Below are 23,269 nucleotides of genomic sequence, written 5' to 3' on the forward strand. Positions count from 1 at the left end.
TGTAGCCAGTTGAATTTCAGACAGCTCACCAGCACCAATTTCCATATGTTTGCCAGATACAAACTGGCATCCAGTATAGTAGATACTGTTTAATGATGGGGGAGGGGGGGACGTCAATAAAGGGACAGGCGGACGGAAAATTCCGTGAGAGAAAAGCCACTCAGTTGTTTATTAGATGTGTGCCCTGCAGGTCAGACTCTCTGATAGGATTTTCCGTAACATTTAGCAGAAGATTGATTGATACTGCCTTGTCTCTCCATTGGAGTCTGCCAGTCAGTCTAACGCTCTGTGCAGACCGGTGCCACAATCTCGCAGCGTTGCTTTTGCCATCCTTTGTCAACGTACTTTTGGGTTTGATTTAAAAAAAAAAAAAAAACAGGACAGCACTTCTTCAGTTCGCTTGTCTTAAAGTTTGAGGAAACACGCAAAGCTAAGAAAGAGGACGAATTGTCGGAAGCGGAGCACAGATAGGCACCCGTCCACACAACGGCTGCGAGCGGGAAGATAAAACCGAAAAAATCTCCACAGAAGGATGAGCTCCGAACACCGGCCCTCGACAGCGATGAGCCGCTCCACCGATCGAAAGTTGAGCCCAGCTGCGTAATCCCCCATTGCGCATGGAAAAAAAAAAAAAAAAAAAAAGTTAACATTCAGTTGTGCTGCTCGCAAAAAGTACAGACGTGCACAGTGTGCTCGTGTTGTGCTCGGACTGATAACGCGATGCCTTCCAGATTATGGGAACAGACAAGATGGCTGGACCAAGTCATGATCCTGAACTTTGTCCAAAGTAAGGACATTTGCATTCGGTAGATTATTTCTGATGCTTTCCAGGCTTTACCCAGTTTGGAAGCATATTTACCTTTTTTAGATGAACATTTATTTCATACAAATGTCAACCAACCAACCAACCAAATTTAGACTTAACTGCCATCTGTACTTTTAATAAAACGAGAAAAGTGAATTATATTCCAACATACATTCAAAACTGAAGACGCTGCAGCAGTAGTCTCTAAAACTATTTTCCGGCACTTTAATTAGTTGGAACAGATCTTCTGAGAATAACCTGCTTAGCAATGAACCACTTGCTGCTTTGTCACATCTAAAAGACAAAAACATTATCCGAGCAGATGTTGCAGGCTACACGCTGAAAAACTGATTTAAATTAATTACAAATTAATTTCTGAAGCGATTTTGGGTGTCTGTTCTAGCAAACATCTTTGATGATAAATGAGTACTTGTTAGCACTCCATTTCTGTCTGCAATATTAAACGTCACGCTTTGGAACACAAAGTTTTACTTCGCGCCACCGCCGTCGTTCCTCACTGGCGGTCCCGAGAGAAATCTTAATTATCTTGGATCTGTGCAGATGTTGACCAGATATTTCACTGCTCCACAGAGCGTTATGATCAGGCAACCGTTAGCGATGAATCGACTTGAAGAGAATAATATCCGTGCTGAGTCACCAAGTCGAACAAAATCGGTTCAACCCCTCTTGCGGAAAGTTTCAAATAGCGGATCGTTCTCCGCGTCCGGACCGAGTCGAGGTCTCATGTGGCCCCACGGTCAATTGCCGTTGAATAAAGAGAAATTACGGACACAATCATATGCTGTGTGTTTGTACAAGCTATTCGCAGCCATTACAGTAGATCCCGTTGTGGTCACGTGACTCTAATAAGGCAGTCATCCATGTCCTGTTCGGCTGTTAGATCACGCAGAATGGAGGATCTGCGTCCCCTTTATGCCGGATCAGTTTTACTGTGTCACGGTGGAATTTTTGAGCTTCCTCTGTGATGTCTTAGTATTTTAATCGACGTTTATTGGGGATCAGAGTGGATCAGTCGAACAGAGCAGAATTTCTAGAGGGGTGAGGGAGGCAAAGACAAATCGCTAACTGTAAACAGAATGAGAAAAGCAAATCATTTTTCATAGCTAAAGCAAAGAAACAGTAAACATGGATGTTGCATAAGACTGTAGTGATACAGCCTGTGAAGGAAAGACAGGACAGGACAGAATAGGATAGGACAAGGACAGGAAAGGAAATGGGCAAGACAGGGATCATGAGTTGCGTGTTAAACAAAAACAGCTTTAAGCATGTTGAGCTCTTTTCTGGCACATTCCGGATTGAGCCGGATCATCTTGAAGTGTTCACTCTTCGAGGAATTCTCAATTTGTTGCCGTCGAAAAGCGCCGACGGTTTCTTAGTCCGCCGTGAGTCCCGGAGGGTGGGAACGAGCAGCTTCCCACTCGCTGCTCCGGAGTGCCCTGGGGCCAAAGACTTTCTTTTTCTCCCGCGACAGAAACGGCTTCTCGACAAGATATTTATCGTTTAAGTACGAGCGCTCCATTCTGGCTCTAATTCATATCTCCGCCGCTTTCCCCAAAGCTCAGGAGAGAATGAGGAGCCTTCCAAATATCAGTGGGAAACAAGGTTCCTCATACCGTATCTGAAAAATAATAAATGCATTTTTTTTTTGGTGTAATTGGCTTGGACATGTACTAGAAAAAAGCTGCCATCTTTCTCTCCAGCCACCGCAATGACCTTGGTTATTGCTTTTCTTGCGCTTTAAAAATATTCCCTATTGTTAGACATCTGCAATAGTGTTCTGTTTACCTTGGGGGGTAGAATTTAAATGATTTAAGCCAAAGATTTCTTTGTGAGCGGGACTGTATTAATAATAACGAGACTCATTCTTTAATAGTTTGATATCGCAGGCTTCTGAAGAGAAGGGTCTATTTTGGCCTTTCGTGAAGGGATGGAGGATGAGAAGATAAATAGAAATATTTATACTGGGCTCGATAACTACGATATGAAAAACGATGCTATTATGAATCTGAGATTTAAACTGGGTGGAAAAAAAGGTCTATTCACCCCATTCAAAGGCCAGGTTTTTAATCACGATATGGCAGGATAATAAATAATTTCAAAGTTTTTTTTCCCCAACATTAAAGTGAACTTTAACCAAGAGAGCAAGTGGAAAAGGAGTAAGGCTCGAAGTAATGTGAGGGGCGGAGGAGGAAGAGTGAAGCGATAGCGAGGGTGGACGACTTCAAATACTTGGTCAACCATACAGAGCAATGGAGAGTGTGGTAAGGAAGTGAAGAAACGGGTCCAGTTGGCGGAAGGTGTCTGGTGTTGAATGCGACAGAAGAGTCTCTGCTAGGACGAAGGGCAAAGTTTATGAAACAGTGGTGACGGCGGCCATGATTTACGAATTAGAGACGGCGGCACTGAAGAAACAACAGGAAGCAGAACTGGAGGTACCAGAAATGAAGATGCTGAGGTTCTCGCTTGGAGTCAACAGGTTAGATAGGATTAGAAATGAGCTCATTAGAGGGACAGCCAAAGTTGGATGTTTTGGGGACAAGGTTCGAGAGAGCAGACTTCGATGGTTTGGACATGTCCAGAGGCGAGAGAGTGAGGAAATTGGTAGGAGAATGGTAAGGATGGAGCTACCAGGGAAGAGAGCGAGAGGAAGACAAAAGAAAAGGTTGATGGATGTTGTGAGGGAGGACATGAAGATTGTGGCTGTTAGAGAGGAGGATGCACGAGATAGGCTTACATAGAAAAAGATGACACGCTGTGGCGATCCCTAATCGAGACAATCCGAAAGGAAAAGAAGAAGAAAAAGTGACCTGTAACCTGGACAACTCAATTGGAGGAAGAGAGTTTTGTTGGATTAATTGGATATACATTTATCTCATATTTGCTCTATTGGTTGTTTTTCATGCCCATTTGCTTAATGTGATGCAATCACTTTCCATTGGGTGCCGTGGAAACACCAGACAGGGATGCAGCAGACAACATAAACACTCGAGAGGATGATGATGACATTGCAAAAACTAGATTGGCTATTTTTGTCACAGTTGCTGTGTTTGTCACGTCTGATTTGTTTTGATGTAGACCACACTAAGGAATAAAAATGAGGATTTGTGGAGATGAGGACAGAACGGGTTGGAGATTGCGAAAAAGACTCATTCCACGTTCTCCTCACGAGCAAGAAGTTCCTCTTGTCTCCCTTCCTCGAGAAATTGTACTTTAAATGTGCTGGGTTGCGTGAGCCTAGCTATTACCGGACGCTATATCACCAGACACGTCACTGAAGAAGCTGTCCCTGACTAAGCAAAAGGCTAAGTAAACCTGACAAAGTTGCATAAGTTAGCACACCCGGAAGCTGCAGCTCCAGGTGAAGAAGGAACATCCCCAAAGCATGATGCTTGCTTCCACGTGTACGTGTTGCTTTCTTTGTTTAGTATTGGGTGTGCACCAAACATACCATTTGGGATTACGGTTTCATGGGATCATCACCAGGATCAGAATCGGCTTTATTGGACAAGTGCGTAAAAAACACACGGGCAATTTTTCTCCGGCAGTCGGTGCTGCCCTGGTACGACATTCAGAACAAAGAACAAGAGACATTTCTGTTTATAGAGTTCTTTACACTTAACACTTTTTATTCCATACATTTGTGACATTTGAAGTATTCATGACTTTTTTTTTATTTGCATCAAAGGTGTCCCACCCCACCCCATTTTGGCTGCAAACAAGTGGAAAAATAATTGCCGGAATATGAGAGAGCTATTTTTGGAAGAAGCAAACTCAGCAGCGCTCGACAGCCGCTCTGTGCGGTTGACATCGCCTGACAGTCGAGCAAACAATTTAGCGGATGAAGAAGAGTTCAAAGTGAAGTCGTTTGCGGAACGCTCAACGTCGTTCGGATTTGATCGTGTTTTTTTTCAACCTCCACATCTTCGGGTTGTGCATCGTTAGAAGTCGGTCGGGTTCCGACAAACACGGCATAAAATTCCTTTGTTCCATCACACGATACCATTCCTTTCTTGATATTGCATCAGATTGCAAAAAGATGAATTAATTCCTCCTGTTCTGCGCAGATGACCAATGGAATCAATAAATCTCTTGGTATGATTTCGACCGAATAATCCCTGGTAGTTCAAAACCTCCGTGCATCATTGCGCAATGATGATGTACAGCAATTTTTTATTCAACATCGTTACCTTCGTGAAAGCGTTTCATAATCAATTGTATGGAGGAATAAAACCGTTTTGCACATAATTGTGAGGAGAACATTCCAAGGATGCACTAACCATTTGTAAGAATTGCTCCAATGGCTAAATGTATTTCATATTCCTCATTATCTTTCCAACACCGGATCACAGAAAAATACGGAGCTCTTTTTCTGTATTTCTTTTCATGATTACGAGCAGGTTACAAGTTCACTGAAGCGTTGAGCGTGCACTCAACGGGAAACGCTCTATTTTCGTCGCCTCGCTGGCTCACTGCCGGGTGTACTCGTAATGCAGTATTTGAAATGATTACAACAATAAGACGTTAATATTACCTGACAGTCACTGCATGTTGTGGTTGTTGTTGTAAATAAGAAAACCGAATGAATTTCTGGACTCATAGCATTTGGAGGGAAGGAAAAAATGATTTAATGATCAACAAAAGTGGTGCGGGAATTTTTTAACACATTCATACTGGAAAAAAAATGAAATATTTACTGGGATGTGTAATTTTTTTTTTTTTACATTTATTGTTCCCCTCTGAATCATTTTGGAAGAGAGCTTGTCACAGGTATAGCACGAGAATTCACAGGGATCGAACTCAAAGTCAATTGTGTCAGCTTCCGTGATTCTCGCTAGAATCTATAAAATAAATGAATAAAATTGTCATACGGTGGCTCAGCTGGTAAAGCGTTGGCCTCACAGTTCTGAGGTCCCGGGTTCAATCCCGGACCCGCCTGTGTAGCGTTTGCATATTCTCCCCGTGCCTGCGTGGGTTTCCTCCCACATCCCCAAAAACATGCACCATTAATTGGACACTCTAAATTGCCCGTAGGTGTGATTGTGAGTGGCAACCAGTTCAGGGTGTTCCCCGCCTCCTGCCCGTTGACAGCTGGGATAGGCTCCGGCACTCCCCGCTACCCTTGTGAGGATAAGCTGCTAAGAAAATAGATGGATGGATGGATGGAAAAATGTCATACCTTCATGTAACACAGTACAACCTCGGTTCTCGAACAAATCAGTTTTCGAACGAAAATTGAGTTTCTTTTTTTTTTTGCTTCTGTTTTCGAACAAAAATCGTTACTCGAACACCCTCCAACAAAACCCGGAAATAACAGAACGTGCGCGGCCAGACCATCTGACCCACGGCGCACTCTGTCGTGAATTCCCACCCGCCGAAAAAAAACAACTCGGAACCAACAGAACGCGAGCGGTTGATTCGGTTTTCGAGCAAATCAGCATTCGAACCGCCTTCAAGAACGGATTGTTGTCGAGAACCGAGGCTCTACTGTAATTAAATTACTAAATTATATCTTTCAAGATGTCACTGATTGGTGTAGTGGTACACACGCCTGCCTTTGATGCGGGCGGCGTGTGATCGATTCCCGCTCAGTGATGGTGCCGATATCTGCCCCGCGACTGACTGGCGACCAGTTCAGGGTGTAGTGAGCCTTTCGCCCGAAGCTAGCTGGGATAGGCTCCAGCTTTCCCGCAACCCTTGTGAGGATAGGCGGCTTGGATAGTGACATCACATATTTCAAGCCACTTTTTCTTACTAAACCTCTGTTTACAGTAACTGGGATAAGAAATCGAGTCGAATAAACTAATATACCCTTGACTTGTGATTTGTTGAGTACTGTATGGAATACTACGTTGAGGTGATGAAATATTCATACGGTTTCACAGTCACAGCGGCCCTCTGAAGGAAAACGTACCTAAGATGTGGCTCGCGACACGTGTTCGACACCTCATCTGAAATGTTTGAACCGTGCACGTAGCAACTCTTTTAAACGTAAGACATTTCCGTCTCGCCGTAAATAAACAAGCGTGCCTGTTGGAGCCTGTGTAGAAACCCAACATTTCCCCAATCTATTATAATCTACCCTGCAGTGTTGGAAGTCCAACTGTTTGATTTTCACTGATGAGCATTTGGGGATTACACCTTTTGAGTTTTTTCTCGTTTTTTTTTTTTTTTTTTTTTTCCATTTTATGCCGTCGGAAATGTCATCTGAATAAAATGAATGCAACTGAGACATTTGGAGCACGACTTCACCTCCAAGCAACGGCCCGTCAGTTTTCAAATATATTCCATTGTTATCTTGAATGCAAAATATTAAAGACTCGTACGGAGCCACTGTGGAAATTATTTGACATGACATGAACCCCCCCCCCCAAAAAAAAAGATTTTTGTAAAATATGACTCATCACCAAAATCAAGATTTTTCGAGATCCAGATTTTACAGTTACTGATACATTGATCAACTTACTCTAATTAAAACAAATCCAACTATCCCTCCATTTTCTGAGCCGCTTATCCTCACAAGGGTCGCGGGATTGCTGGAGCCTATCCCAGCTGTTTTCGGGCAGGAGGTGGGGTACACCCTGAACTGGTTGCCAGCCAATCGCAGGGAGCATAGAGACAACACTCACAATCACACCTTGGGGCAATTTAGAGTCTCCAATGAATGGATATTTTTGGGATGTGGGAGGAAAGCGGAGTACCTGGAGAAAACCCACGCAGACACGGATCAGGAAAATGCACAAACTCCACACAGGCGGGGCTGGGATGTGAAACTCTGAGGGCCCCACCCATTCTTTTAAAATTTTGGATCACTATAATGTGTAGTTTTAATATTAATAATGTGTACTTTTAATATTTTAACCCAGCACTGTAATTTCCAGCCTATATGCCGCGACATTTTTCACACGCTTTCAACCCTGCGGTTTGTGCGGTGATGCGGGTAATTTGTGCATATTTCCTAACGACCGCAAAAGGGCCATTAGAGCCGAAAAGATAAGCGTGAGACACAGTGGAATATATGTGCCGAGGAAGTGACCTTTACCGGTCCGGCCCTGTTAGCGCTGCGCTAACGTTAGCGTTAAACTCTCTGTGTGCCGTCTTTATAAATATCTCGTGTTTCGATGTGGGCACTTGCGGCTTTTACACAGCTGCGGCGTATGCATGTACCAAATGATATTTCCTTTACAAATGTACCGGGTGAGGCTTATAATCAGGTGCGCTCTGTACCCCGGGAATTACGGTAATTGTTATTTTGTCCATGATATCATGTGGAGGAAAAGTCAAATTCCATTATAATCCCTTTCTCTTTTTCTTTTTCTTGTTGACAACTAGAAGCCCTTTTTTTTCTTGCCCTCCACATAGAGGATTCCCTGGGTGTAATTAAATAAATGAGTTAGACCGTCAATTTTTTTTTTCTTCCCGACAATACGCTCCCAGACATTTTCCCGCACCGCACCGTGAATCGTTGCCATCTCTTTACAGAGCTAACAATATACATATATAGTGTCTATGCATATTTACATTTAGCATACTCCACTCTGAAGGAGTTTTCTCAGTCTTTTTCTGAAAGCACTGATGATTGAATGGTGGTTTTATTAATTCAGAAAAGAAAATACATATATATATTTAAAGCTACCTGGCCCTGTGGGGAAAAAAAAAATAATAGCTTCCCCAACCTAATAATTGGTTGGTCCATTCTTAGCAGCAACAACGCAATACAATGTTTTCTATAACTAGCAATGATTTTTTATTTTTTTCATTTTTTTTAACATCTCTGTGGATTTATAATGCCCAATTCTACCTTGCAGTTATTTTAATTCAGTAACTGTAGAGTTTTCAAGCATGACTTGTTGAAAGTCATGCCATAGCATTTCAAGTGCATTCAGGTCCAGACTTTTGATTTTTATTTTGTGGTTGTTGTTGACTTGCCAGTATTTCATGGGTTTGTCGTACCACTCCATAATCCAAGTGCCCTCCCGCTTTTGGGAATGAAAAGATGGGTGAACATTTTCCTGCAGAATTTTCTGGGAAAGAGCAGAAATCATAGTTATATTAATTGCAGCTAGTTGTCCAGGTCCTGAGGTAACAGGGCAGCCCCAGACCATGATGTTACTTCCACGTTTGACTGTATGTTTGATCTTTTTTTTTTTTTTTTTTTAATTACAATGTGTTAAATATAGATCACATGTAACAAGACACCCACAGTCACTCACATTTGAAAAACGTACCGGTGTGGTCAGTCATGCCCGCAGATATAAAGTTACGGGTGTGTTTGTAACTATGAGTGTACCCCTTTAAGAGCAGAGGGGGGCGGTGTGAGGTTAAGTAGGAAGTAGAAGCAGACGACAGGCTGTGGTTCACTGCGCTGTATCGATTTTCATGTGCGCTGAGCGTGTGCGACAAGTGCGCAACTGCGCAGTGGCGCATCTTAGAGGGAATATTGGTCAAGACCACACAAAATAAGCGACGTCTTTCAATATCTATGTATTTATACCCGTAGCAAATTTTACGCGTATGATTTTTCGCGCTCGACTGCGCCTGTCAAATCACAGTGACTGCACACATCTTCGGAAAACCATCAACTTATTTTGTCATTAATCCATAGAACGAGGTTCACCAACATGGCGCCCGCGGGCTCAAAGTAGCCTCCCGGGACCGGAGGTAGCGTGTGGGCCTGAACAAAATAAAAGTGACATTTTGCTTTCCTTGCAATGTCACAGCGATCATTTGAATATGTAAACCCGAGCAAATATTTGTGAAAAATGAACTATTACAGTTGGATTTTGGCCGTTGTTTCCATTGGAGAATTGGAGCAAGAGGTTCTTGACAGCGCTGTAAATTAGCTCCACTCTTGCATAATAGCTGAGTGGAAGTGCAGGGCGGCTCGGTCGGCGACACATTTTTATTTGGTTGTTTTCATTTGGAGAGGCACTCCAGAGACGCTACTATTTTCCAACAATTAAAAATTATATTAATATATAACACCGCTCAGTTGCTTGTTCCAAACGAGTATTTTCCTGATACTTTGGTTTGCGCCAGTGCACTACTCACTGGAATCTCATTGAAATCTTTCGCATCGCGTGAGAGTCCCTTAAAGTCACGGCTGATATTTGCTCACTGGCGTATTTTTTTTTTTTCCGGACGTGAACTTTCCATCCCCGGGAGCACATCCTCTGGGAGAGCGCGTGCTTCCGGCCCAGCGCTCGGAAAGGGAAAATGTATATGCTCGGACTTAACGTGAGGTTTAAATGAAGGTTAGAGTCTCTCCGAAGGCAGACGTGACGCCTCAGTGGAAGTGATTGGGCCCCTCGGAATTTGCCGCAAGCCAAATTTGCTATCGAGGGATCTTGCGAATGCATCTTTGACGGCTCAGTCGGCCATGTTTTAGTCCGCTTCGTACGTACGTGCGTTGACAGCACATTTCTGCAAGAGCCCGAGTGCCTCCTACAAAGTTGACCTTTCCTTCGACATGGACGGGCTCCAGGAAAGTGCTTTTCGAGAAGGAACGAAAAAACTAATTGCAACACACGCAAGGGCTTTTGCTCGATAAGCAGACATTTATTATTCGAAAAACATGAAAATGTATCCGGTCATCCGGGAGGGGCTCAGTGTCGAGCGAGCTGCTGCTCCTCCGCATTGAGACGAGCCAGATGAGGTGGTTGGGGTATCTGATTCGGATGCCTCCCGAAGGCCTCCCTGGTGTGAAGTGTTCCGGGCATGTCCCTCCGGAAAGAGACCCCGAGGACGACCCAGGACACGCTGGAGAGACCATGTCTCTCGGCTGGCTCGGGAACTCCTCGGGATCCCTCCGGAAGAGCTGGAAGAAGTGGCTGGGGAAAGGGAAGTCTGGGTATCCCCGCGACCTGACCCGGAAAAGGATGTTTAACAAAATTCAAATCTATCTGGCTATTGAAGAGAAAGCAAAACCACTCACTCCTAGAAGATTGATTTCAAACAGTTCTTAGTGTTTTCCTCTTGAGTCACATGCTGAAAACACAGAATCGATAATGGATGGATGAAAATTTATGATTAAATTTTTTTTATTTTACAATACATTTTTGGAACAGTTGATTTTTTGCAGCTGTTGAAGCTCCTAATAGTTTGTGCGACTTGGCCACCTGGGGGCCGTGTAATACTGACCTACAGATGTACGGGAAATGCAGGAATGACAACTCAGAGCAATAAACAGTAGTCCAAATATCATATATGATATGTAGAATGATGTCATTTTTCACAGATGATAAAGAAAATAAGCCCGAGTATTATTACGTGTTCTGTCTACATGTGTTGCTCTACAAGTTGTGTAATATCCATTGTTTTAGGGTTGCAACACCACAACGCTGATCCCAACCACTGCTTGTCGTAAAGTCAATTGAGGCGAGTTCATTACCAACAACTCGCAGTTGAGAGCAGGAAAAAAAAAAAAGACTTAATGACTCGTATCTCAAAACGTTTTTACGGGTCACTCGTATCTCAGGGCACCAGTGTACTTAAATTGGAAAAACAGATTGCATCGAATTACAAAAAAATTACATTAAAATTAATTAAAATAAAAAAAATTAAAAAAAATAAAAATGAAAGTGGTTTTTATTCATTTTATTCTACCCCAAACCCTCCCCCCAAAATTGAAATCTTAACATCTGAAAATTTTATTGTGATAATTCCTAAAAATCTACTTTAATGTGTCACAAAACTAAACAAGTCTGCAAGGAAATGTGTTATTTAAAAAAAAAAAAAAACACATTTCATACATCCATTTCCATCCATTTTTTTTAGCCGCTTATCCTCACGAGGGTGGCGGGGAGTGCTGGAGCCTATCTCAATATACATGATTTGCCTTTGCGGGCCACATAAACCGCCACCCCCTGAACTGGTCGCCAGCCGATCGCAGGACACATTGAGACAGACAACAGTCACACCTAGGGACAATTTAAAGTGTCCAATTAACGTTGCATGCTTTTTGGGATGTGGGAGGAAACCCACGCAGGCACGGGGGGAACGTGCAAACTCCACACAGGCGGGGTCCGGTATTGAACCCGGAACCCCAGAACCGCGAGGGCAACGCTTTACCGCCCGCGTTCAAACATTTATGGAGCATTTTCCGATGCACTGTATAGGCGGCCTGTGCACTTTTCCTTCTTTATTTTGAAATGTTTTGTTCCAGATGAATGGCATGTTAACAAAGCCTCCAAATCCCCACAAGCCTCTTCTTTATGGCGCCTCATAATCCCGAATGTCACGTTTATTGTAAGGACGCCCAACCGGCCATACCCGGAGGAGCAAAAAGCACTCCGGCGTCGATGGCACCTTTCGAGGACGAGGGCCACGCGCGTTTGATTCGAAACAAGCCGGTCGAATTGGGTGCTTAAATATCCGTCCAACGCTCTCATTACTGAAACTAAAGAGGCCTTCGGTATGGATTGAACAAAGCCGGTAAACAGCCTGCCGCTTGAAGATAGTCCGTCCGCCCGCCCAACCAGGTCCAATCGAAGAATGGGACTCGCAACATTGCCCCCAACAATGACGACTTGTGTGGTGTGTCTGTGTGGCCGCCCTTTCTGACGCGCTCGAATATAGATTTCATTGTGCGGCGTTATGCGTGCAAATGATGCCGCGTTACGGACGAAATCACTTTCCCGACTCACTTCACAACAAAAAGCAGTTTTCCAAAAAAATGAGGCTTCAAGCGGTTTGTCACTCCCCGTCGAAGTTTCCTCTCCGAATAAACAGAAAACGGAGCCTTACATGTTGCATATTTAAGAAAAAATTACCTTGTTAATGTTATGCCGGCGGATCAGATGGAAAGCGTCGGCCTCACAATTCTGAGGTCCCGGGTTCAATCCCGGACCCGCCCTGTGTGGAGTTTGCATGTTCTCCCCGTGCCCGCGTGGGTTTTCTCCGGGCGCTCCGGTTTCCTCCCACATCCCAAAAACATGCGACATTAAATGGACACCCTAAGTTCCCCCCCGGTGTGATTGTGAGTGCGGCTGTTTGTCTCGATGTGCCCCGCGATTGGCTGGCGACCGGTTCAGGGCGTACTCCGCCTACTGCCCGTTCACAGCTGGGATAGGCTCCAGCACTCCCCGCGACACTCGTGAGGATAAGCAGCGAAGAAAATGGATGGCCGGATGGATGGATAGACAAATACGCTTACTCCTAAGCACCAAATAATGCATGAGATAAAGCTTAAAGGTCTAATGAAGTTGTCAAAAAAATCTCGAGTCTCCCCGTGACACTTGTAAGGATAAGCGGCTAACAAAATGTATTGTTATGCCACCTTAATGCTAACAATGTGGACAGGCTAACAAACCGCTTCGATGGGGCAGCTGTTACAATGCTTTAAGCGAAAGATATTGGAACATAATCATGGATAAATACATATAGACAGACAATAAAACAATATGCACAGGAATATCTTCAGCTGGCACTGCACCTGGCTTCCTGAGTTATTTGCAGTCGTTATGAAACTTTTGTTTGTGTATGCGTGACTTTACTAAAGTCGCACACACCAGAAGGAGCCGCAACAAATGAATCATGATGCAGAAATTTTCATTTTTTACATTCTTTAATTACAGTAGCAGTTGCTATGACTTGGTTTCATAAACTTTAATATTATAGAGTGCTTTTTTTCCCCCAAATAAAGACACATAACATTACAGAAGATATTTTCTGTTGGATTTTTGGAGGTTGCTTGAACGGATTAATGGCATTTCCAGTCATTTGAATGGGGAAAGTTGATTTGTGATATTTGAATTACGGGTGTCTGAACAAAAGTTAAACTCATATCTCGAGCTGTCACTGTAGTACAACTAAAACGTCGTGTATCTTTGAGTCAAAAGTGTTTTGCTCATTTATTGGTCTAATATCATAATCGAGTTTAACCAAAAATTGAATTCATCCCCCAAATTTGCGTCCTTCCCTTTAATGAAGTCAGAATTAACACGAGTAAGCACCTACAAGGGAAAGTTTGACGGAGCTTTAAATTTATGCGCCGCTGGAAAAACGTGTTAATTACGGCCGTGCTGCCAATGCGGAGATTACCGTGTCGTCTTTATCCGCCGCCGCTTGTGTGTAGCAATTCTCTGAGACGCGGAGACCTTTTCGGGGGCTGTTAGCATTTAGAAGAAAAGTGTCTATTATGGGATGTGTTTACGCTCAGGGGGGCTTCTGGCTGGATCCATCCACGAGCTCCGAGGCAGCCACGAGAACGTTCGAGCGGAATGAACAGCCACTAGTGTGAGTGCGTCTCAATGAATCTTGTGGCACCTCAGTGGCCAGGATATTCCTGCAAGAGCCAAAGCTGGCATTTCAAATTTTTTATCATTTTTTTTTTTTTCTTGGTCGTACGTATTATTTAGTCGAGGCGCCGAGCGATTCAAATGTTTACGCCGGTGACCTTCTAGTTTTATCCGCGACAAGAATTCAAGTCGGAATGATGTAACAATAATACAAGAAAAATGTTCATCCGTCCATTTTCTTTGCCGCTTATCCTCACGAGGGTCGCGGGGAGTGCTGGGGCCTACCACAGCTGTCAAAGGGCAAGAGCCGGGGTACACACTGAGCTGCCAGCCAATCGCAGGGCACGTAGAGACAATCGGCCGCACTCACAATCACACCTAGGGGCAATTTAGAGCATTGGTGTCAAACTCATTTTTTCTCAGGGGCCACATTGTAGTTATGATTTTTTCCTCAGAGGGCCGTTATGACTGTGAATCCATGAAAATCTTTCGCCTCATGATATTTACAGATGAAATTAATGAACTGGTTTTGAATCCGAAATCAAGCGTAATAGGTTTTTCAACTGCTGTTCATATTTGATAACACAAAAATGCTTCCAATATATCAACTTGATCATTTATGATATGAGAATTTGAAATTTGGTCTCACAAAAATCATGGAAGTTTGATATACATGATTTGCCTTTGCGGGCCACATAAAATCATGCGGCGGGCCAGATCTGACCACTGGGCCTTGAGTTTGACACCTGTGATTTAGCATGTCCAATTAATGTTGCACGTTTTTTTTTTTTTTTTTTACCGGAGTGCCCACCCAGAGAAAACCCACACAGGCACGGGGAGAACATGCAAACTCCACACAGGCAGGGCCGGAATCGAACCCGGGTCCTCAGAACTGTGAGGCCAACACTATGCCAGCTGAACCACCGTGCCCCCCAAAGATGTTCATTTAAAAGAAAAAAATATGGGAATAATAATTGTGACATTGCTATCAGAACATGTAAGAGTAACAAAGCAATTCTATGAAAAATAGTTTATATTCCTGGAAAAACAAAAAAAAAATTATGCACACGAGACACAAAGCGACGCCCCCGCAAACCCAACCATATGAAAAACATTTTTCAAGAATAAAGTCCCATCATTTCAAAAGAGCCCACTCGAAAGCACTGCCGCCTCAAACACACCAGATGATGCGATTGACTTCCGCGGCGTGTCATTCCACTCAATGCCGCTTCCCCCGAAATGAATTTTGAAAAATGAATGAATGAATGAATGAAACTCGACGCGCATAAAGAATTTGCATCGGGCGAATCGCGACGCTTTCCTTATCGGTTGTTTTCAAAGGCCGCGATAGTTTCTGGATAAGACGATCGACGGCCGTTCGCTTTTCCTTTCATGCTCGCCGAGCCGATCGGACACCGCGCGCAGGTTCATCTTCATAATTAAAAAGCCGCTCGTTTCGCAGGCATGGCGGGAGGCTGTTGTGCTAATGCTCTCTTTGAAAGCGCTTCAACATGGCCGCCGTGCACACCAAGAAATAATGCATTCCAAGCCTAAAAAATTTGGCTTTTTTTTTTTTTTTTTTTAGCTTTTCATGATAATAAACAGCTGGTAAAGCGTTGGCCTCACAGTTTTGAGGACCTAGGTTCGATCCCGACCCTGCCTGCGTAGAGTTTGCATGTTCTTCCCGTGCCCGCGTGCTCCAGGCACTCCGGTTTCTGGTTTCCTCCCACATCCCAAAAATATGCAACATTGATTGGACACTCTAAATATCCCCTCGGTGTGATTGTGAGCGCGATTGGTTGTTCATAAACGCGCACTCCATTTTCCATTTGGTTGCGGTACTTTGGTCTGCACTGCTTCGGCCAATTCACGGGAACATCTCGCTCGTGTTTTTCGATGATTTCTCTTTAAATCAAATGACAATGGAGAAAAAAAAAATAAAAAGGTGGGGGTGAAGCGATTTTGGAAAATACCCACCTTGGGGTAAAAAAGGAAGGCGCAAAACATAAATAGACTTAAATTGCAAGGTAAACGTGAGCACTGATGGTTTTTTTTTTCTTTCTTAGCAATTCTAGAGTTTTTACCTCTTTAAAGGATGTTCTTCCGAAAACACACAAACATATATAAATATATCACAGATCGAACCGACACAGTTTCAGAAATATTTTGTTTTATTGCAATGATTCCCTCTAAAATCGCTCTGTAATGTGTTTGTGCACCGGGAGTATCTTTGCATTTTCCGCCCTCCTTTTTAGTGTCACAAACCTCTGGTACGGGGGCGGGTCCAAATGCAGGACTTCGAGGCAGAGGTATAATGTTCAATGTAAACTGGGTCATACACGGTGGAGGTACAGAAATGCTAGGCTAGGCGGGATCCAAAAGACATGCAGCAAGGTCCGATGACTATGGGGAAAACCAACAACTCAACAGGACAGGATCCACGCACACACATATATACAGTATATTACACATCGAACCGGGACAGTTCCAGAAATGTTTTGTTTTATTGCAATGATTCCCTCCAAAATTGCTCCGTCATGATCATGATACGGGGAGTCCTCGGGTTAAGACGGTCTCAACCCAAGGCGTTTCGACTTTACAACGCCTGTCCTCTCTCCGCCATTTTGTCTGGCAAATGCTTGTCTGTGTTTGTGCGCCATGAGTATCTTTGCATTTTTCACCATCCTTTTTAGACATTATTGCCCCAAAGTGTCACAAACCTCCGGTACGGGGGAGGACCCAAATGCAGGACTTTGATGACTATGGGACAAACTCTCAACTCAACAGGACAGGATCCACCCGCACACATATATACAGTATATCACACATCGAATCGGGACTGTTCCAGAAATGTTTTGTTTTATTGCAATGATTCCCTCTAAAAGCGCTCTGTAATGATCATGATACGGGGAGTCCTCGGGTTAAAGCGGTCTCGACCCAAGACGTTTCGACTTTACGTCACCTGTCCCCTCTCCGCCATTTTGTCTGACGAATGCTTGCCCGTGTTTGTGTGCCGGGAGTATCTTTTGCATTTTTCGCCCTCCTTTTTAGTGTCACAAATCTCCGATACGGGGGCGGGTCCAAATGCAGGACTTCGAGGCAGAGGCATAATGTTCAATGCAGTCTATTCCGGAAACTGGGTCATACATCAAGTAGCAGTCCCACAAGGCGGAGGTACAGAAACGCTAGGCTAGGCGGGATCCAAAAGACATGCAGCAAGGTCCGATGACTATGGGGCAAACTAACAACTCAACAGGACAGGATCAAACAAAAGGGCACAGAATCGCTGTGACTAGACTTGCTCTAACTTACGCATAGAAGCGGAGACTCCCACAGGAAGTGAATGCAACTCACTAACGCAAGGCAACGAACTGGCAAATGCTCCCTGTAGTGTACTCGTACTATTTCCCTCTTTAACTGGCTCCAGTGCTTGTAGGCCCTTCCGCGGAACTTGCAGGAGTTATATTAGCATTAGCAGTTAAGCCCTAGATTTGGAGCAGGGTTGCAGAAACGGGAATATTAATTCTCACTGAGCATATTGAGCTCCGTGAGCCTCGTATCGCACCCAAACTGGAAAACCTCTTCGGTTTTTTTCCCGACAAGAGGATTTGATTGTAATTCGACACTACGGATCCTTGTCCCCCTTGTCCCCCTTGCGTTTGAAAGTGCCGGCACACGTTAATACATGTAAAGCGCTTTTCCGTGCCGTACGTATGCTGATGCACGGTAAAACGTAAATAGAGATGCAGCCCGAACCCGTAAATCCCTCAAGCCTCAATTTTTTTTTTTTTTTTTTTTTCCAACGCCGACGTGATGATTTGGTATCTGCTTCATTAAAATGTAACTTTGCGCCAATAGAGGTGTGTCAATTACTTTGGACAAGAGACTAATATTGTCCAAATGATGAATAAATTGCCTGAAGCTTAGTGGACATCAACAGTCATGTGTAAGATGGTCAAAGTGGAAAAACTGTATAATTCACTAACAAAAAGGAAAATTATATTTCATTGAAACATAGGCAAATCATTATGCGTTATTATACACACTCATCAGTTTTTTTCAAACAATAATCTTCAAACATTCTGTAATTATACAATTATTTTTCCAATGTCTTCTATATTTAAACAGCTTTTAACTCAAAACATGTATTCAGGAAAAATATTCATACAGTGATGCCTTGGTTCTCGACCACAATCTGCTCCAGAAAACGGTTCGAGAAGTGATTTGTTCGAAAACCGAATTGATGTTTCCCATTACAATGAATGGAAAAAGGAATAATGCATTCCAAGCCTAAAAAATTGGGCTTTTTAAAGCATTTTTAAGGCTTTTCCTGATAATAAACTGCGTAGTAGAAATACATGCATAGTTTAAATACTTTATATAATAAAATAATTTAAGAAAAATCTATATTTTTTTTGCTTTAAATGTATGCTTTAATGGTAGAGTACGCTAGGTTGGGAGTGCATTGCCGTACCTGTAGCGACTCGGCCCACAGCCTTGTAAACGTTTTTTTTATTAACAAAAGTGCAAAATAACTTTTAAAGTTTTACTTTTAACTTTTAAATAACTTTAAACAAGGAACTTGCCTTCTTTGGAGCCACAATTGGGGGTTAATACGATAGTCCTCGATAAGAAAGACAACAGTCACTACCGGGACACGTCTGTGCACAGAAGCTGCGTTATACAGAATAACAAAAGTGCGCTGGTTGTGCCGCGCATTATGTAATTTCTGGGGGTTTTTTTCAGGGGGGGCGTGGGGGTTCAAATTGACAATAACAGAGCTCGTCTGTGGGTGGGTCATCTGCTTGCGCCGCGCGCATAAAGTTATTTCCGGGTTTCTTCGGTGGTGCGGGAATTCCCAACAAAGTGGGTCATCTGGTCTGCCCGCACGCAATAAGTTATTTCCGGGTTTTGTCGGGGGTGTTCGAGTACCGATTTTTGCTCAAAAACCGGTTTGTTTGAAAACGGCTACGTTCGAGAACCGAGGCTCTACTGTAATTGGAAAAAACTTTCAGAATTGTCTATCGATGCCACAAGATGGTGCCAAACTACAGCTTTTCTAAAAAACTGGAGTTTGGCGCCATTTTGTTTTACTGTGGAAGATTTCAGAAAGGGCAAAAAAAAAAAAAAATAGCGTTCCATTGTCTATTTTCCAAGCCGCTTATCCTCACAAGGGTCGGGGGAGTGCCGGAGACCATCCCAGCTTACTTCGGGCGAAATGCGGACCACGCCCTGAACTGGTCACCAGTTTTTCTCCCCCCAAGAAAATTGGATTGGTGAATTTTTTTAGTACTCAGGGGAACACGGTCATGTCTAAGAGGCCCAAACAGAACCCGACCCGGTTGTCATTCTCTCCCCGTCCCGTCTCGCTTTCAACTCCGTGGGGTGTGTAACACTGCCGGGACTCAAAGGGACATCAGTCACGACGCGAGTGGTCGTCAACGTAGAACAATTAGCGACGACCTCCAGCCCTTTTTTTTATATTTTTCCACGTCTTTGTCCCCGTGACGTTCCGTCACCCACGTCAGCCGACTTCTCAGCAGTTCAAAGGTCAGCCCCGTACGAATGCGTGACATCTCTCCCAGGGGGATCGACGTGAGGTTTTCAGGAAATGTCCCGAACTCCCCTCGTGTGATTGTGAGGACTCTCGACTGCATTTACCTTGAATAGATGAAAGCCGCCATTTTTTATGTATTTTTTTTATTTTTTGCTACGTCCTCCAACGGTGTCCCGCACTGGCGCCGCCTTTGTTCATATTTTTATTTCATCTTTTTTATTTTCACTCCATGCTCCTTCCCCGATGAAAAGCGCTTTGTAGACTTTGTTTTGTGCTAGATGAAGACATTTGTCTCACTCCCTTGTCACACTGTGTACAAACATATCTGCGCCACGGACAGATATGAAAAGATTTTTGCTATTTTTTTAAAACTAAAAAAAATAGAAGAGATCAAAACTGTCTTTTTGTTAAATGCTCATTGACTCAACGGATTTACAAAGAGCGTAGTTCACAAATAAATAATCCTGAAATATTGCACTATTATTTTTTTTGACTGTGGATTTTATTATTTTTTTAAAATGTTGAAGCAGATAGGTGACACCATCATTAAAATTAAAGTCTGAAATACTATTTAACACATGACTTAAATTCCACTGTTTAAAAAGAAATATCACGATGGCAGCCCCAAAATGCAAGATAATCACTCCAAAATTTTGTTTCCTTCTAACTCAAATTTAATTAGATTTTAATCCCCATAAATATAAAAAAATAATAAAAAAAAATGTGTTATGGATAATAATTTGTTACCAACTGCATGTCAGTATCTATTCCAGTTTTGTGATGCAGCACATATAGCAGGTGTCATGAGCATGAGGCTGGACCCAAATGCAGGACTCCGAGACGAGGACATCATGTTAAACGTGGTTTCATTCCAAACTGAGTTCGTATACCAATAAGCAGTCCAAAAGAGGCTGAACCACAAAAACGCCAGGCTATAGGCAAGATCCAAAAACATGAAGCATGGTCCGATGACAAGTGGATGCTCTACACAACACTTTCGCGCAGTAGTGGAGTATCTCAAAATGCAGTGAGAGAGAGCCACAAGTGGGTTTATGAGCTATGAACAATTATGACAGTTGAGTCGCTCCAAAAATAAGACCGCAAAAGTGTAGACTTAACATTTAACCACAACGGTTTCTTTAGAGTCATCAATACCTCGGATCTTCTTTTAGACAATCATTCAAATTAATTTGGGATTTCTTATTTATTTGTCAAGCAGATAATCATCCATCCATCTTTTGCCTGAGCCCCTTATCCTCACGAGGTTCGTGGGGAGTGGCTGGAGCCTATCCCAGCTGTCAACGGGCAGGAAACACGGAGTACACCCTGAACTGGTTACCTTAGAGACAAGCAGTCACACAATTACACCTCGGGGCAATTTATCCATCCATCAATTTTTTTAGCTGCTTTTCCTCACAAGGGCTGCGGGGAGTGCTGGATCTCCAAATTTTCGTTAGAAAACCAATTTGTTCGAGAACGGGGACGTTCGAGAACCGAGGCTGTACTATATTACATTACACTTTTCCATCCACCCATCCATTTTCTTAGCCGCTTATCCTAACGAGGGTCGCGGGAGTGCTGGAGCCTATCCCAGCTGTCAACGGGCAGGAGGCGGGGTACACCCTGAACTGGTTGCCAGCCAATCGCAGGGCGCATGGAGACAGACAACAGTCGCACTTACGATTACACCTATGGGCAATTTAGAGTGTTCAATTAACGTTGCATGTTTTGGGGATGTGGGAGGAAACCGGAGTGCCCGGAGAAAACCCACGCAGGCACGGGGAGAACTTGCAAACTCCATACCGGGATTTGAGCCCTGGTTCTCAGAACTGTGAGGCCAACGCTTAACAGCTGTGACACCGTGCAGAAAATCAATATTTTCTAAATCACAAAACATTTTTGTCATCACTGGTAGACCAGACGTGGTTTTGAAACCAAAATGTCCACTTAAGTTATATTTATCTTTGACTTGAGCATGTTTATGCATTAAAAAAATATAATTCAGAGTTTCGGTGCATATTTTATTTGATTTTTTTATATTTGCTCTGACGAGAAAACTACTTTCACTTTAAGTTGTAACTCAAGTACCATAATAGTGTTCAAAATAATTGCAGGTCAATTTGAATAATACACGTTTTCAGTATATTTTTGATTGTTTGATAGGTAGCAATAAAAAATATACTGAAAACGTGGATTAATTTGGTTAATCACATTGAACTGGTATCATTTTGGACGCAACTATACAGACGTGCACTTCGGACCCAAATATCCCCACATGCTTTTTTTCACAAATGGCCCACAGACCAGACTTTGAACACCTTTGCTTTCAACTTGTTGGAAAACGGGATGAAAGATCACTTCGGCTTTGTGTGGAAAGATGCTGAAAATGATGTGATGATGTAAAAAAAGAAAAAGAAAAAAACACCAAACAGCAACCGGCATTATGTAAACGTGATGAATGTGCCCTCCCTCGTGTACGACAGCGTGCGCATACGACACAAACGCGCTTGTCGGAGCCGCCATTAGGCCATCGGATGATTACAGATGAGGGTTTGGAACGCCGGTGACAGGCCGTCAATGCCACGCGTTCGCTCGTGTCGCGCGCGCGGCCGTAAACGCCCGCCGCCGACATTTTGCGCATTTTGTATCGCTCTTTTTAATGGCGGGGCTGGGGAAGTGTCAAGAATTTGCTTTGTGATTAAATCCATATTTTTGCTCCTGCATCCACTTAAGTCTACCAGAGGCCAAAATATGTCAATCATTTTATTGATTTTAATCCCTTCACTTGCTTACTACAGTTTGTGTTGCGCACCGAATACATTAAAATACTTGAACGTTCTGTCCGCTGCAGGACTTGAACTGTGACCCTCTGGCGCCGAGTCCTTCCAGTCATGTCACCCCACTCAAGATTGCACGAAGCAGACAGAAGGAAACGTTCCCCGATGGGATATTCACGGGAAGACATCAAAAACGATCGGAAGGCTGGCGAAGTCCGACCCCGAGGTTAAAGTGTGTCCACGCGGAGGCAAGTTTTTAATTTATGTATTTGATATAAAATATCCCTACACTCCCCAAAAAAATGAAACAAAGGAAAATTGAAACTCAGTTGTCAAATCCACTCTGAAGTCAAAATATTAGTTTCATTTTTACAATCATTATTATTATTATTATTACTGTTGTCGTTATTGTTGAACAATAATTCGCCCCTCAGCAGTGTGTGGACCGGGGTTTCGCACTGCCATGGCCACTTTAGAGCGCCCCGTTGTAGCAGTGGGATATACAGTAACACCTCGGTTCTGGATCACAATCCGTTCCAGAAGGCGGTTCGAGAAGTGATTTGTTCGAAATCCGAATCGATGTTTCCCATTATCATTAATGGAAAAAGAACTAATGCGTTCCAGGCCTAAAAATAAGTTTTTTAAAGCATTTTTTTTACCTTTTCCTGACATAAACTGTATAGTAGAAATACATGTATAATTTGAATACTTTAAATCATGAAATGATTGAAGAAATGTATTTATTTTTTGCTTAAAATGTATGCTTTAGTAGTAGAGTCGGCTAGGCTTGGGAGTGCACTGCCATCTCTGTAGCGACTCCACCTTTTTTTTTTTAATTAACAAAAATGGAAAAACTTTAAACAAGCAATAATGA

At 43.2% G+C, this 23,269-nt stretch overlaps 1 long non-coding RNA gene across 1 annotated transcript in view; it reads left to right on the top strand.

The window, feature by feature from the left end:
• LOC133501893 (uncharacterized) overlaps positions 1 to 22,616 on the top strand; it is a 207,149-nt gene extending 184,533 nt beyond the window's left edge. Inside the window, exon 5 of the long non-coding RNA XR_009795308.1 lies at positions 22,470 to 22,616. This is a non-coding gene — a long non-coding RNA (uncharacterized LOC133501893). The remainder of the gene's footprint in view (positions 1 to 22,469) is intronic.
• The last annotated feature ends 653 nt before the right edge of the window (positions 22,617 to 23,269 follow it).

Source organism: Syngnathoides biaculeatus, chromosome 6 (assembly GCF_019802595.1).
Source record: "Syngnathoides biaculeatus isolate LvHL_M chromosome 6, ASM1980259v1, whole genome shotgun sequence".
NCBI lineage: Eukaryota > Metazoa > Chordata > Actinopteri > Syngnathiformes > Syngnathidae > Syngnathoides > Syngnathoides biaculeatus.